Source organism: Phascolarctos cinereus, unplaced genomic scaffold (genome assembly GCF_003287225.1).
Source record: "Phascolarctos cinereus isolate Bilbo 61053 unplaced genomic scaffold, phaCin_HiC Scaffold_5;HRSCAF=322, whole genome shotgun sequence".
NCBI lineage: Eukaryota > Metazoa > Chordata > Mammalia > Diprotodontia > Phascolarctidae > Phascolarctos > Phascolarctos cinereus.
The window spans coordinates 365,691,443-365,703,799 of record NW_027555958.1 but is presented as its reverse complement, the minus strand read 5'-3'; positions in this window follow the sequence as shown (position 1 = coordinate 365,703,799).

Sequence of the window (12,357 nt, the reverse complement as noted above, 5' to 3'; positions counted from 1 at the left end):
TGGAGTGTGGGATGTATAGTTAAGAACTATGTCAAGACTATACCAAAAGACATAGTCAAGAGATATCCATACATTCATGGATAAGAGGCTACTTGAGAGATGAATTTGTCTATGATCTGGAGATGTTTCATGGTTCCTGGGGAGTGGTAGTATTTCATTCTTTAAAAAGTTTTGGATTTTATTAATATATATATTATATAAGATAATAATTTATTATATGTAATAAATATGTGTATATAGCTAAAAATCCAGCATTTTTAACGTATATTTTCCCTATTTGTCAAATTCCTTGTCCTTGAAACTAGGTGGCAGAGTGGATAGAGTGCTGGGTTTAAAGACAGGAAAACTCATCTTCCTGAATTCAAATCTGGCTTAAGACACTTAATAGTTGTGTGATCCTGGGCAAGTCACTTAATCTTGTTTGTCTCAGTTTCCTCATCTGTAAGATGAGCTGGAGAAGGAAATGGCAAACCACTCTAGTATCTTTGCCAAGAAAACCCCAAATGGGGTCACGAAGAGTTGGACATGATTGAAAATGACTTAAAAATAACATACAATAATTTATAGTTTGTAATCCTTATAATATCCTGTGAAATGCATAGGGCAAGTGCCATTCCCTTTTTTTACATATGAAGAAACTGAGGCTCAGAGGTTAAACAACTTTTAGCCAAGACTTAATTTTTGTTCTCCACATTCCAAATTCTCAACTGCTTTATTAATTTATTTATTTTTACTACACTACAGTTGCCCCTCTGTTTCTCAGGTTATACACACAGACACAAATAAAGACATTATGAATAAGAAACATTTGTTAGTAATATAAAATGATTTTAAAAACAAAACACTCTACTTACTATCTGGTTACCTTAGCCATTATTTTACTTGAGTTATAATAATTGCTCACTTTTATATAATACTCTAAGGTTTACTTCACATACATCATGTCATTTGTTCTTTGCAACAATCCTACCAAAGAGGCACTGATATTATCTAAATATAAAATTATGACTAGCATTTATATAGTGTCTACCAAGTGTCAAGCACTAAGGTAAGTACTTTATAAATATTATATCATTTGATCATCACAACAACCCTGGGACACAGGGGCTATTATCATCCCCATTTTACAATTGAGGAAACTGGGGCAAACAAAGGTTAAGTGACTTGCCCAAGATCACATAGCTACTAAGCATCTAAGGTGGGATGTGAACTTGGGTCTTCCTGACTGCAGGACCAGTACACTATCCATTGAGCCTCCTAGTTGTAATTGAGGGTTCCCCATAGCCACATGTCTGGAAAATGTCTGAAGCAAGATTCAAACTCTAGTCTTCTTGACACCAAATCCAGGGTTCTACCTAATATGCCATGGTACCCATCACTGAATTTTACACATAAACATTCAATTTCTTCTCATTTCTCACCTAGGTACACTACTTTGGTAATTCCCCGACTTCTCCACCACGCCCCATGAAGTTTGTAATTGGGATCACCTCATCATCCTGTAAGGTCTTATCTATCTTGGCATTTCCCTCCCTGATTGGAGAATGGGGCCCCAAACCTCCATTTAAGAAGAGAGCTGAATCTATACATCTCATTTCTCATCTGGCTGCTCTATTTTGGAGGCTTCTTCTGCTGGCTTTTCTACCATGTCCGACATTCTGTACCTTCCCCAATACCCTTTTAAAGCTTCATTTTGTGTTTTTTCTTCCCTTATTAGGTTGTAAACTCCTTGAGGGCAAGTACTGCCTTTTCTTTTTTCATATTTGTGTCCCCAGCATTTGGCAAAGCCTGGCACATAGTAAGCTTAATGTTTATTGAGTATTATTGTACACTATCGTACCTGATATTTTGCATTCCCTCCAAGTAAACGGAATCATAAAATGATAGGACCTCAGATAACAAAGTGTGATAATAGTATTTACAGATTGAGAGTACTTTAGAGAACATTTAGTCCAACCTTCTCAATTTACAGGCAAGATGAAGAAACTGAGGTTCAGAGAGGTTATTAAGTAACTTGCCTAAGGTCACAGCTTTTAAATAACAGAATCAGGATTTAGAGGTTGTTTTTTCTTTTTTGGCTGGCTTGGAAAATTTATGGATCAGGGACTGTCTTTTGCATTTCTTTGTAACCCCAGTGCTTAGCAGAATGCCAGGTACATAGTAGGCACTTAACAGATATTTATTAATGACCGGGCTGACTGATTGACTTTAAATTCATGAATAGAAATCAATCAACAAACATTAACTAGACACCAAGGGTACATAAAGTAAATCAATTACTACTTTCTTTTTTTTTTCAATTTCTACTTTCAAGTAAGTTATATTCTACCAGGGGAGGCAAGAAGAACATATAAAAGCGTACACAGAATATATGAAAGGAATAAATGCAAAATAATTGAATAGAAAAAAGTTTCAGAGGAAGGGCATTAGCAGTTGGAATGGATGTTAGGAAGATGTAGAAGGTAGTGCTAGAGTTTCCTTGAAAAAAAGATGAAGTAGAAGCAAGGAAGGAGTGTATTCCTAGTATATGGGACAACCAATAAAAAGTATGAAGATAGTAGAGGGAATGTCATGTGTGAGGAACAAAGACAAGGCTAGTTTGGCTGGGTGGCAGAGTACAGGAGAGGAAGTAGCATAATATGAGTTTAGGAAGATAGGTTGGTACCAGGTTGTGAAGGGTTTTAAAATTTAATCAGAGGAGTTTATATTGTATTCTAGAGGCACTAGGGAGTCACTGGAGTTTATTGAGTAGGGGAGTGACATGGTCAGGTGTATGCTCAAGGAAAATCACTTTGGCACTAAGGTGGTGGAAGGATTGTAACAGAGAAAAGCTCAAGACAAGGAGACCAGATAGATGGCCTTTGTAATAATCTAGGTGAGAAGTGAGGAGGACTTGAAATAATGTGGTGTCTGTGTGAGTTGAGAGAAGCTATCAGATGTGAAAGATGTTGTGGAAGTTAGAAAAGGCAAGATTGAGAAATGATTGTATATGTGGGGTGATGCAGAGATGTCAAGGAGTTTCGGATAATGCCAAGGTTCTGAACCTGGGAGAATAGGAGAATGGTGGTGCCCTTCTAGAAACAGGGAAGTTTGGGGCCAATAAATATATTGATAGAAGCTTCAACTTGGTAAATATATTTTGTTATCAAATTGAAGGTACCTTGGCTTCTTGTTATTGTTCTTTTACTAAAACTATGAGACCTTGTGTGTCACAACTTCTCTTAAGATAAAAGTCCATGCCCACAAAATAGGATTAATGACATGAAGTTATTATGAGGACCAGATAAACTTTCCTCCTGTGACTGAGTGTTATATTCTAAGCAATAGATGTTATGACTACTGTTGGTGAGAAGGAATTGTCAAAGTCTGTGAGAAATGTGGCACTTTTAGCATATGTGTCAAGAGATGAAGGAAGCAGAGGGTACTGACAGCATGGTGGATGTACAAGCCTTGAAAAATTTGGAGTAAAAAGGAGGGCATAACAACAATTGACATTTACATATTGCTTTAAGGAAGTAAGACATCTTTGATATATTATTTCATTTGATGTTTTAAAAATTTTTATTTCTAATTTATGAAATAAAATAAGCATTTCCATAACATAGTAAACTAAAAAAGATGATTGCACCTGAAACTGCAAGTCTGCTATGCACAACTTGCTATTCCTTTCAGATATTCAACAAAATTATCATGTAAATTTCTTCTTTTCCTTTTTTTCTTCCCTACCTTCCCACCCCACCCTAGAGATGGTTACCATTAGATATTTCACCTTTATAGCAACTCTTTGACATAGGGCCTTTAGTTATTCTCCCCATTTTGCAGATGAAGGAACCAAGAAGTAAAAAATTTGATCATCATCACATAACTACAATGAGCCAGAGGCAGGATTTGAAACTGGGTCTTTCTGACTCCACATTCAGCACTCTATCCACTATGACATACTAGCTCTCTTGTGGTATGTATTAACTTTCTCCTAGAAATGGCAACTAGAAGTGAAGTAGAGGAAGGACAGGAGAGAAGAGTTGGGGAACAATGGCAAAGAGAAGGGGGGAAGGGGGAGAAGAAGAAAAAATAAAAGAGATAATGATAGAATGTCCAATTTGTTTTCTTTCTGAGATACTAGATGAGTAGAAGACAAAAAGAAGAGAAAGGACAAGAATCTGTGTTGCTGATGGGATGGCTGATAGCCAGAGGACCCTTTTAAGAAGAGGCTTTGAAAATCTGCTAAAAAAAAAAAAGAGGATGTGAGGGGCTCATATTTTATTTAAAAACGTTGCATCAATTATTCATTAGGGCAATTGTTCTATAGTTTTTTTTCTCTGTTTTTGCTCTTCCTGTTTTAGGTATTAGCACCATCTTTGTGCTGCAAAAGGAATTTGGTAGGATTCCTTCTTTACCTATTTTTCTGGGTAGTGTGGTATTGGAATATAATATATAGTACTGGAATTAATTATTCTTTAAATGTTTGATAGAATTTACTTGAGAATTCATCTGGTCCTGGTTATTTTTCTTAGGGAGCTCATTGATGGCTTGTTTAATTTCTTTTTCTATGATAGGTTTATTTAACTTCTGTTTATCTGGGCAATTTATACTTTTGTCAATTTTCATCCATTTTACTTAGATTGTTAGATTTATTGGCATATAATTGGGCATAATAGCTCTTAATATTTGCTCTAATTTAATCTTCATTAGTTATTTTTATTATGATATTTTAATATATAATAATTATAATATTTATCATTATTCATTCTATTTATGTTTTATTATGTTTTGTTAGTTATGTTTCATTTTGTTTTCTTTTCCCTTTTTACTGTTTTTGCTCCTCTTGGGTCTTGATATTGGAGGTCAAATTTTTGGTTTAGTTCTGGTCTTCTCCTTGTGAAAGCTGCTATTTCATTGAATGACCATTTTCCTCTTGGTGTATTATGCTTAATTATGCTGGATAAGTGATTCTTGGTTGTAGTCCTAGCTCCTTTGCCTTCTAGAATATCATGTTTCATGACCCCTGATCCTTTAATGTTCCAGCTGCTAAGTCCTGTGTAATCCTGGATGTGACTGCCAGGGGATATTTGAATTGTTTCTTTCTGGCCACTTGTAGTATTTTTGTCTAGACCTGATAGCTCTGAAATTTGATTATAATGTTCCTTTGGGTTTTTATTTTGGGATCTCTTTCCTGAGGTGATTGGTGGATTCTTTCGATGCCTATTTTGCCAGGACATCAGAGCAGTTTTCCTTGATAATTTCTTGAAAGGTGCTGTCCAGGTCCTCCTTTTGATTATGGTTTTTAGGTAGTCCAGTGATTCTGATATTGTCTCTCTTGGATCTATATTCTAGATCAGTTGTTTTTCCCATCAGATATTTTACATTTTCTTTTTCATTCTTTTGAATCTGTTTGATTCTTGATGTCTCATAGGGCCATTAGCTCAGTTCTAACTTTTAAAGTGTGGTTTTCCTCAATTAACTTTTTTACTTTCTTTTCCATTTGTATTCTTTAGGTAGATGTTTTCTTTAGTGGATTTTTGTGTCTCCTTTTCCATTTGGCCAATTCTACTTCTAAAGAAGTTTTCTAAGCTGTTGACCCCCCCCCATAATTCTTTTGCATCACTCTGATTTCTTTTCCCATTTTCTCTTCTACCCCTCTTATATGATTTTAAGCTCCCTTTTGAGTTCTTCCATGAGTTCTTTCAGGGCTTGAGACCATTTTTGTTTTATTTTGGGGTTTTAATCTCACCTTTGATTCACAGGATTTCTAATTTGGTGTTTAATTGGTAATTTTTAATTTGTTCTTTTCCTAGTTTTTTTTAGTTGGATGCACAATTTTTGATCTGCTCTTTCTCTCTTTTATTAATGTAAGCAACAGAGATATAATTTTTCTCCGAGTACTGCTTTGGTTGAATCCCATAAATTTTGTTATGCTGTTGGCTATTGTTGCTATTCTCTTTAATGACATAACTATTTTTATGATTTGTTCCTAGACCCATTAATTTTTTAGGGTTAAAATACTTAGTTTCCAATTAATCTTTATTCTATGTTTTCATTGTCCTTTATTAAATGTAATTTTATGTAATTTTTATTTCATTATAATCTGAAAAGGATGTATTTAATATTTCTGCTTTTCTGCACTTGGTTGTGAGAATTTTATGCCATAATACACAGTCAATTTTTGTTTAGATGCCATGTGCCACTGAGAAAAAGGCATAGTCCTTTCTATTCCCATTCAGTTTTCTCCAGAGGGCTATCATATCTAACTTTTCCAAAATTCTATTCACCTCCTTACTTTCTTTCTTGTTTATATTTTGGTGCATTTAGCAAGTTCTGAGAGGGGAAAGTTGAAGTCACTCACTAGTGCAGTTTTGTTATCTATCTCCTCCTGTAACTCACTTAACTTCTCTTTTAAATATTTGGATGCTGTACAGTTTGGTGAATATATGTTTAGTATTGATATTATTTCATTGTCTGTAGTACCTTTTAGTAAGATATAGTAAGGAAACTATATCTTTTAATTAGATCTATTTCTGCTTTTTTTCTGAGATCATGATTGTTAGCCCTGCTTTTTTTTTTTTTTACTTCAGTTGATGCATAATCTGCTCCACTCCTTACCTTTACCCTGTGTGTATCTTTCTGCCTCAAATGTTTTTTGTAAATAATGTATTGTAGGATTTTGGTTTTTAATCCACTCTATCTGCTTGTGTTTTATAGGTGAGTTCATCCTATTCCCATTCACAGTTATGATTCCTAACTGTGTATTTCCCTCCATCCTATTTTTCCTTCTTTTTATTTCTCTCTCTTTTTTTTACTCTGTCCTTCCTCCAAGGTCTTTTGCTTCTGACCATCACCTTCCCCAAATGGCTCTTCCTTCTATAAGCACCCCTTCCCTTGTCCTCCTTCCTTCTTACTTCAATATAGGTAACAGATTTTTGTTTACCTTTTTATACTTCTCTTGAGTCTTTTATTTGAAAGTAAGATTCAAGCATTGCCCACACCCTATGTTCCCCTCCAATGTAAAAGCTCTTTTGTACCCTTTTCATATGAGATAATTTACCCCATTCTACCTCTCCCTTCACCCTTCTCCCAGTGCACCCTCTTTTCTTACCCCTTAATTTTATTTTTTGAGATATCATTCCATCATAGTCCACTCATATCTGTTCTCTCTGTCTATGTATGCTCCTTCTAACTGCTCTAACAATGAAAGTTCTTAGGAGTTATAAGTATCTTTTCCCATGTAGGGATGTAAAGAGTTTAAACTTATTAAATCCCTTAAGTTTTCTCCTTCATGGCTTACCTTTTTATACTTCTCTTAAGTCTTGATTTTGAAAGTATTTTTCTCCTTGACCTGAGAATTCTGGAATTGGGCTATAATATTAATGGTACTTATCCTTTTGGGATTTCTTTCTGATGGTGATTGGTGGATTCTTTCAATTTTTATTTTACCTTCTTGCTCCTAGGATATGAAGGCAGAGTTCCTTGATTATTTCTTGAAATATGATGTCTAGGCTTTTTTTTTTTTATTACAGCTTTCAGGTAGTCTGAAATTTTTAAAATTATCTGTACTAGATCTGTTTTCCAGGTCAGTCATTTTTACAATGAGGTATTTCATATTTTCTTTTATTCTTTCATTTTTTGATTTTGTTTTATTGTCTCTTGTTGTCTCATGAAGTCACTGATTTCCACTCGAGCATTTCTAAGTTTTTTTTCCTTTAAAGCATATTTTATTTCTTTTTTTATTCCCCCCATCACCAGAATTTCTCCCAGTATTCCTCCTCCACACCCTCAGAGAGCCATTCCACATATAAATCATATTTATTATGGAGGGACAAAAATTGGAAAAGGAAAAAAAATACTCAGCGAAACTGATCAATACATCAAAAAAAAATCTGTAAATATATGCAATGTCCCACTTCCACTGGCTTCCCACCTCTGTAACCAAGTTAGGTTGAGGTGTCTTCTCAAATCTCTTCTTCAAATCCATTCAAAATGGACCCCCAAAGCCTCGTTTATATGAAATTGTCAGTGGTGCCCTGAAGAATTCCTCCTCTACAAAGAGAACTGAGTGATGAGAGGGACCAGGTAAGAGATGCTGCTTCAGGTTGCTTCAGACTTGAAGAAAGGCAGATCTGGAGCTGAATCCCCTGCTGAATATATGAACATGTCAGGGGCCTGGTTGGCTGCTGAGCTGGTCATGGAGGAAGTTGTTCAGTCTTAGGAAGGCAGCACTCTATGCACCTTTAAAGCAGACAGGAAACATGGCAGTGAGTTGGGCAGTTGGTGCTGCTCTAACTGCTGGTACGAGTCTATCATTTCTATAGGTGTCAAGGATGTACTTTCCTGAGTGAGTTTCATGGTGTTGGTGGTGAAGCAGTAGAGGGTGTTGCTGAGTTGCCCTAAGATCCACGAAGTGACCAGCAACAGGAGAGCCAAGTGAAGAAGTTGGCAGAGGTGGTGGCAACTTCTGGGGAGAGGGTCTGCAAGTGGTGACTTGATGACAACAAGGTAGATAAGCTCTTGGTTATCCCAAAGGTGAAAGTCACATACCACTCATCTTCCATTTCAGGCCTTGAGTGTATCCATTGAAATGAGCTGGGTTTGGGCTCATCTTGTACAAGTTCTCCAAGTAAAGTGTCTTGTCCTAGAGCAGTGATCTCTTTCTGCACTGTTTGCATCTACAGAGAGAAGGGTAGTTTCAAAAGTGGGTTTGATTGGCTGAAATGTCATTGTGGGCCCAAACAGTTGCTGTTGGCCTTTCTTTCCCTGCATAACAGGGACTTCCCTTTTATCTGGTGGCTAGATTGTCTCCCCCTTCTTCAGCCCTTGATGCCAATCATTGATGGGGTAAAGGGGAATCACTTTGTTCTATAGCTGTTCTGTTGGTCAGTTCAAACCTAGGTTCCAGGTTGAAGCTGTGGTGTCTTGAAAAGTTCCTTCTCTAGGAAGAGGACTGAAGGGATGAGAACACTGACACTTCAATCAAGAGTAGCTACTGCTGGCTTCTCTACTGGGATGTTTACAAGTTACTGGCTAAGTTTTTCAGGGGTCTGGTCAGCCTCTGTGCTGGTCATGCTGTGGTTGGTACTGGAAGATGGGCACCCCATGTACCATGAAGAAGGCAGGAAACATGGCATTAGGTTGGGTACCTTGGAGTTGCTCTAACTGCTGGTGTTATTGGTAGTAAGAGTAGGTTCAAGGACCAGAGATTAGTCCTTATTAAGCCACAGTTTGGAAAGGCACCAGGGATATACTTGCATGATCAAGTTTCCTGATGTTGGTGGTTGAGCATTAGAGAAAGTCAAATTGCCACAGGATGCAGGTGATGACCAGTAATAGCAAAAACAGGAGAAGTTGACAGAAGAAACTGCAGTGTTGAGAAAGGGATTCTGAAGATTGTGTGACCACAGGAGCATAAAGTGCTTGGTCAGTTGCATGGTGCAAAGTTGGTGCTTGTAAGTTATCCATTTCAGGCCTTGAGTATCCACTGAGATGAACTAGGTTTGGGTTCTTCTTGAACCAGTCTCCAAAGTGATTTGCTAGTCCTGGCCCAATGATTTCTATTCCATGAATGCAGCCTGGAATCTAGACTCTGAGCAGAGACCAGTGTTTCTAAGTTTTGAGGAATTATTTTCTTCACCAAGCTTTTGTAACATTTTTTATATTTGGCCAATTCTGCTTTTTAAGGAATTCTCATCAGGGAATTTTTGTAAAAATTTTCCCCTTTTTGTCTATTCTGCTTTTTAAGAGATTCTTTTCTTCATTGGATTTTTGTGCCTCTTTTACCACTTAGCCTATTCTGTTTTTTTAAGATATTATTTTCTTCAGTATTTTTTTGTGCCTTCTTTACTAAGCTGTTGACTCTTTTTCATGATTTTCTTTTTTAAAATTTTTAAATTTTTTTCATGATTTTCTTGCATTACTGTCATTCCTTTCCTCAATTTTTCCTCTCTCTCTCTCTCTCTCTCTCTCATTTGATTTTTCAAGTCCTTTTTTGAGCTCTTCCAGGAATTTTTTGGGCCTCAGACATACTCATATTTTTGAGACTTTGAATGTAATTGGTTTGATTTAGTTGTCTTTTTTTTTGAGTTTGCTTTGACCTTCCCTGTCACTATAGTCTGGTTTTGTTGTTGCTGTTGTTGTTTGCTCATTTTTCCAGCCTACTTCTTGACTTCTAATTTTATGTTGAAGTTGGGCTCTGTTCCCAGGGTGGGTTGGAGTGCTGTCTCAAGCTTCAGGTTTTTGTGCTGCTGTTTTCAGAACTAGTTCTGGGAGTCTGCAAGTTTTCAATTCTTCCATGGTGGTATGATATGAGAAGTGTGCTTACTGGTCTTCTGGGCTGTGCTCTGGTATTTGAATGACCACAAGCACTCCTTTCTGCCTTGGGAATGTGACCAGGGTGCTCCTGCTAATGCTCCTCCTCACCCTAGGACTTCAACCCAGAATTGCATGCAACAGAATCCCATTCCCAGTTCCAGCAAAGGGTTCCCTTTAATCTCCCTCTTGCCAGTTGTCAGACTCCTTACCGTCTGTAGGTTGAGAGGTGTGGATGCCACCACTGCTGATTCAATCACCCCCAAGGCCTTCTGTGCTGGGTTGCAGGCTAATCTGCACTGGTGTGGCCTGTGATGACTGTGCTCTACTCTGACTCCAGTGAGATAGACCTTTCTTGCAGACTGTCTACATTGTCTTGGGCTGGAAAATTGTCCACCCCCTTCTTTTTTTGGTTCTGCTGCTCCAGACTTTATTTTGAGGTATAATTTAACATTGTTTGAAGGGGAATTCGGGAGAACATAGGCAAATCCCTGCCATTACTCTGCCATCTTAGCTCAGCCTCTGGAAGCACAATTTCTAATAGATCCCTTTAAACTGGCAAGATTTTGAAAAGGACTTCAATGATGGACTTCTGCATTAGACTAACCACAGTTTCCTCACCTGTAACATGAGCTGGAGAAGGATATGGCGAACCATTCCAGTATTTTTGCCAAGAAAACTGCAAATAGGGTCATGAAAAGTCAGACAAAATTGAAACAACTGAACAACAGCAACAAAGCCATAAAGTAGCTCAAAAATGGAAAGGGTCATCACCAGAAGGCTGATCAACTTTTTAAAAAAAATCATAGATACTCACTAAACTCATTTAAAGTTGTGGAGGCATTGTCATCTGTTTTAGTGAAGAGAGCACTCAAGTTGCCAAAATTATGCTTTTTTAAAATAATGAAGTATGGCCACTATCAGAGACAGCCAAAGATAGCTATAGGAATATTTCTCTTTCTGAGCCCCTATCCACTCCTCTTCCCCCCTCAAAAAACCCCCCCAAAAACCAAAAAACTTGGAGTATGTAACCAGAAAACATTCTTCATGTTTAGAAGATAAAGCAAAAAATATTTGCCATGAAAGGAGGGCTATGTGTAATTCCTTTTAGAGACAGCAGGATATAGCAGAAAAAAACCCCCAGTGAATTTAGATTTATAGGACACGGGTTAGAATCCTAGGTCTACTTTGTACTATCCTGGGAAAAGTCACTGACCTTTTCTGGGGTTCAATTTCCTCATCTGTAAAATGGAGGATTGGATGAGATGATTTCTAAGGTCTCTCCCAGATCAAAATTGCATTAATCTGTAAGATCAATCATCCTCACAAAAAATTCAAGATCAAATGACAAATGAAAAAGAAGCACATACAATTTTTAGGGCCCAGAGTGAAAGGAGAAAGAATTACTGAGCTGATAACATCTGCCTCAGAGAACACAGGTTAGCTGCTTGTGCTTATGCTTGAGTAAGAGATAGCAAAGGCAGGTAAAGGGGATTCCTAGAGTAGTGTAGTGGATAGAGACTTGTATTTTGAGTCAGAAAAACCTGAGTTCTATTTCTGCCTTAAACATTATTTATGTGACTTTGGGCAAGTCACTTAAGCTTTCTATGCCTCAGTTTGCTTCTCTGTAAAAGGAGACGATTGAACTCAAAGGGCTCTAAAGGCTATTTCAGTTTTAATTTATGATACTATGAAATAGAGAAAATCAGATAATGTAATTCAGATACTGGTGGGGAAACATCCCCAATTACCATAAAAGAGGTGGCTCAGTGGGTAGAATGCCAGGCCTGGAGTCACGAAGACTCATTTTCCTGGGTTCAAATATGGCCTCAGATACTTATTAGTTGTGAGACCCTAAGCAAGTCACTTAACCCTGTTTGCCTCAGTTTCTTCATCTGTAACATGAGCTGGATAAGGACATGGCAAACCACTCCAGTATCTTTGCCAAGAAAACTGCAAATAGGGTCATGAAAAGTCAGACACAATTGCAATAACTCAACAACAACAACAAAGCCATAAAGTAGATAGGAATCAGTGAGAAAAACAGAAGGGGAATACAAA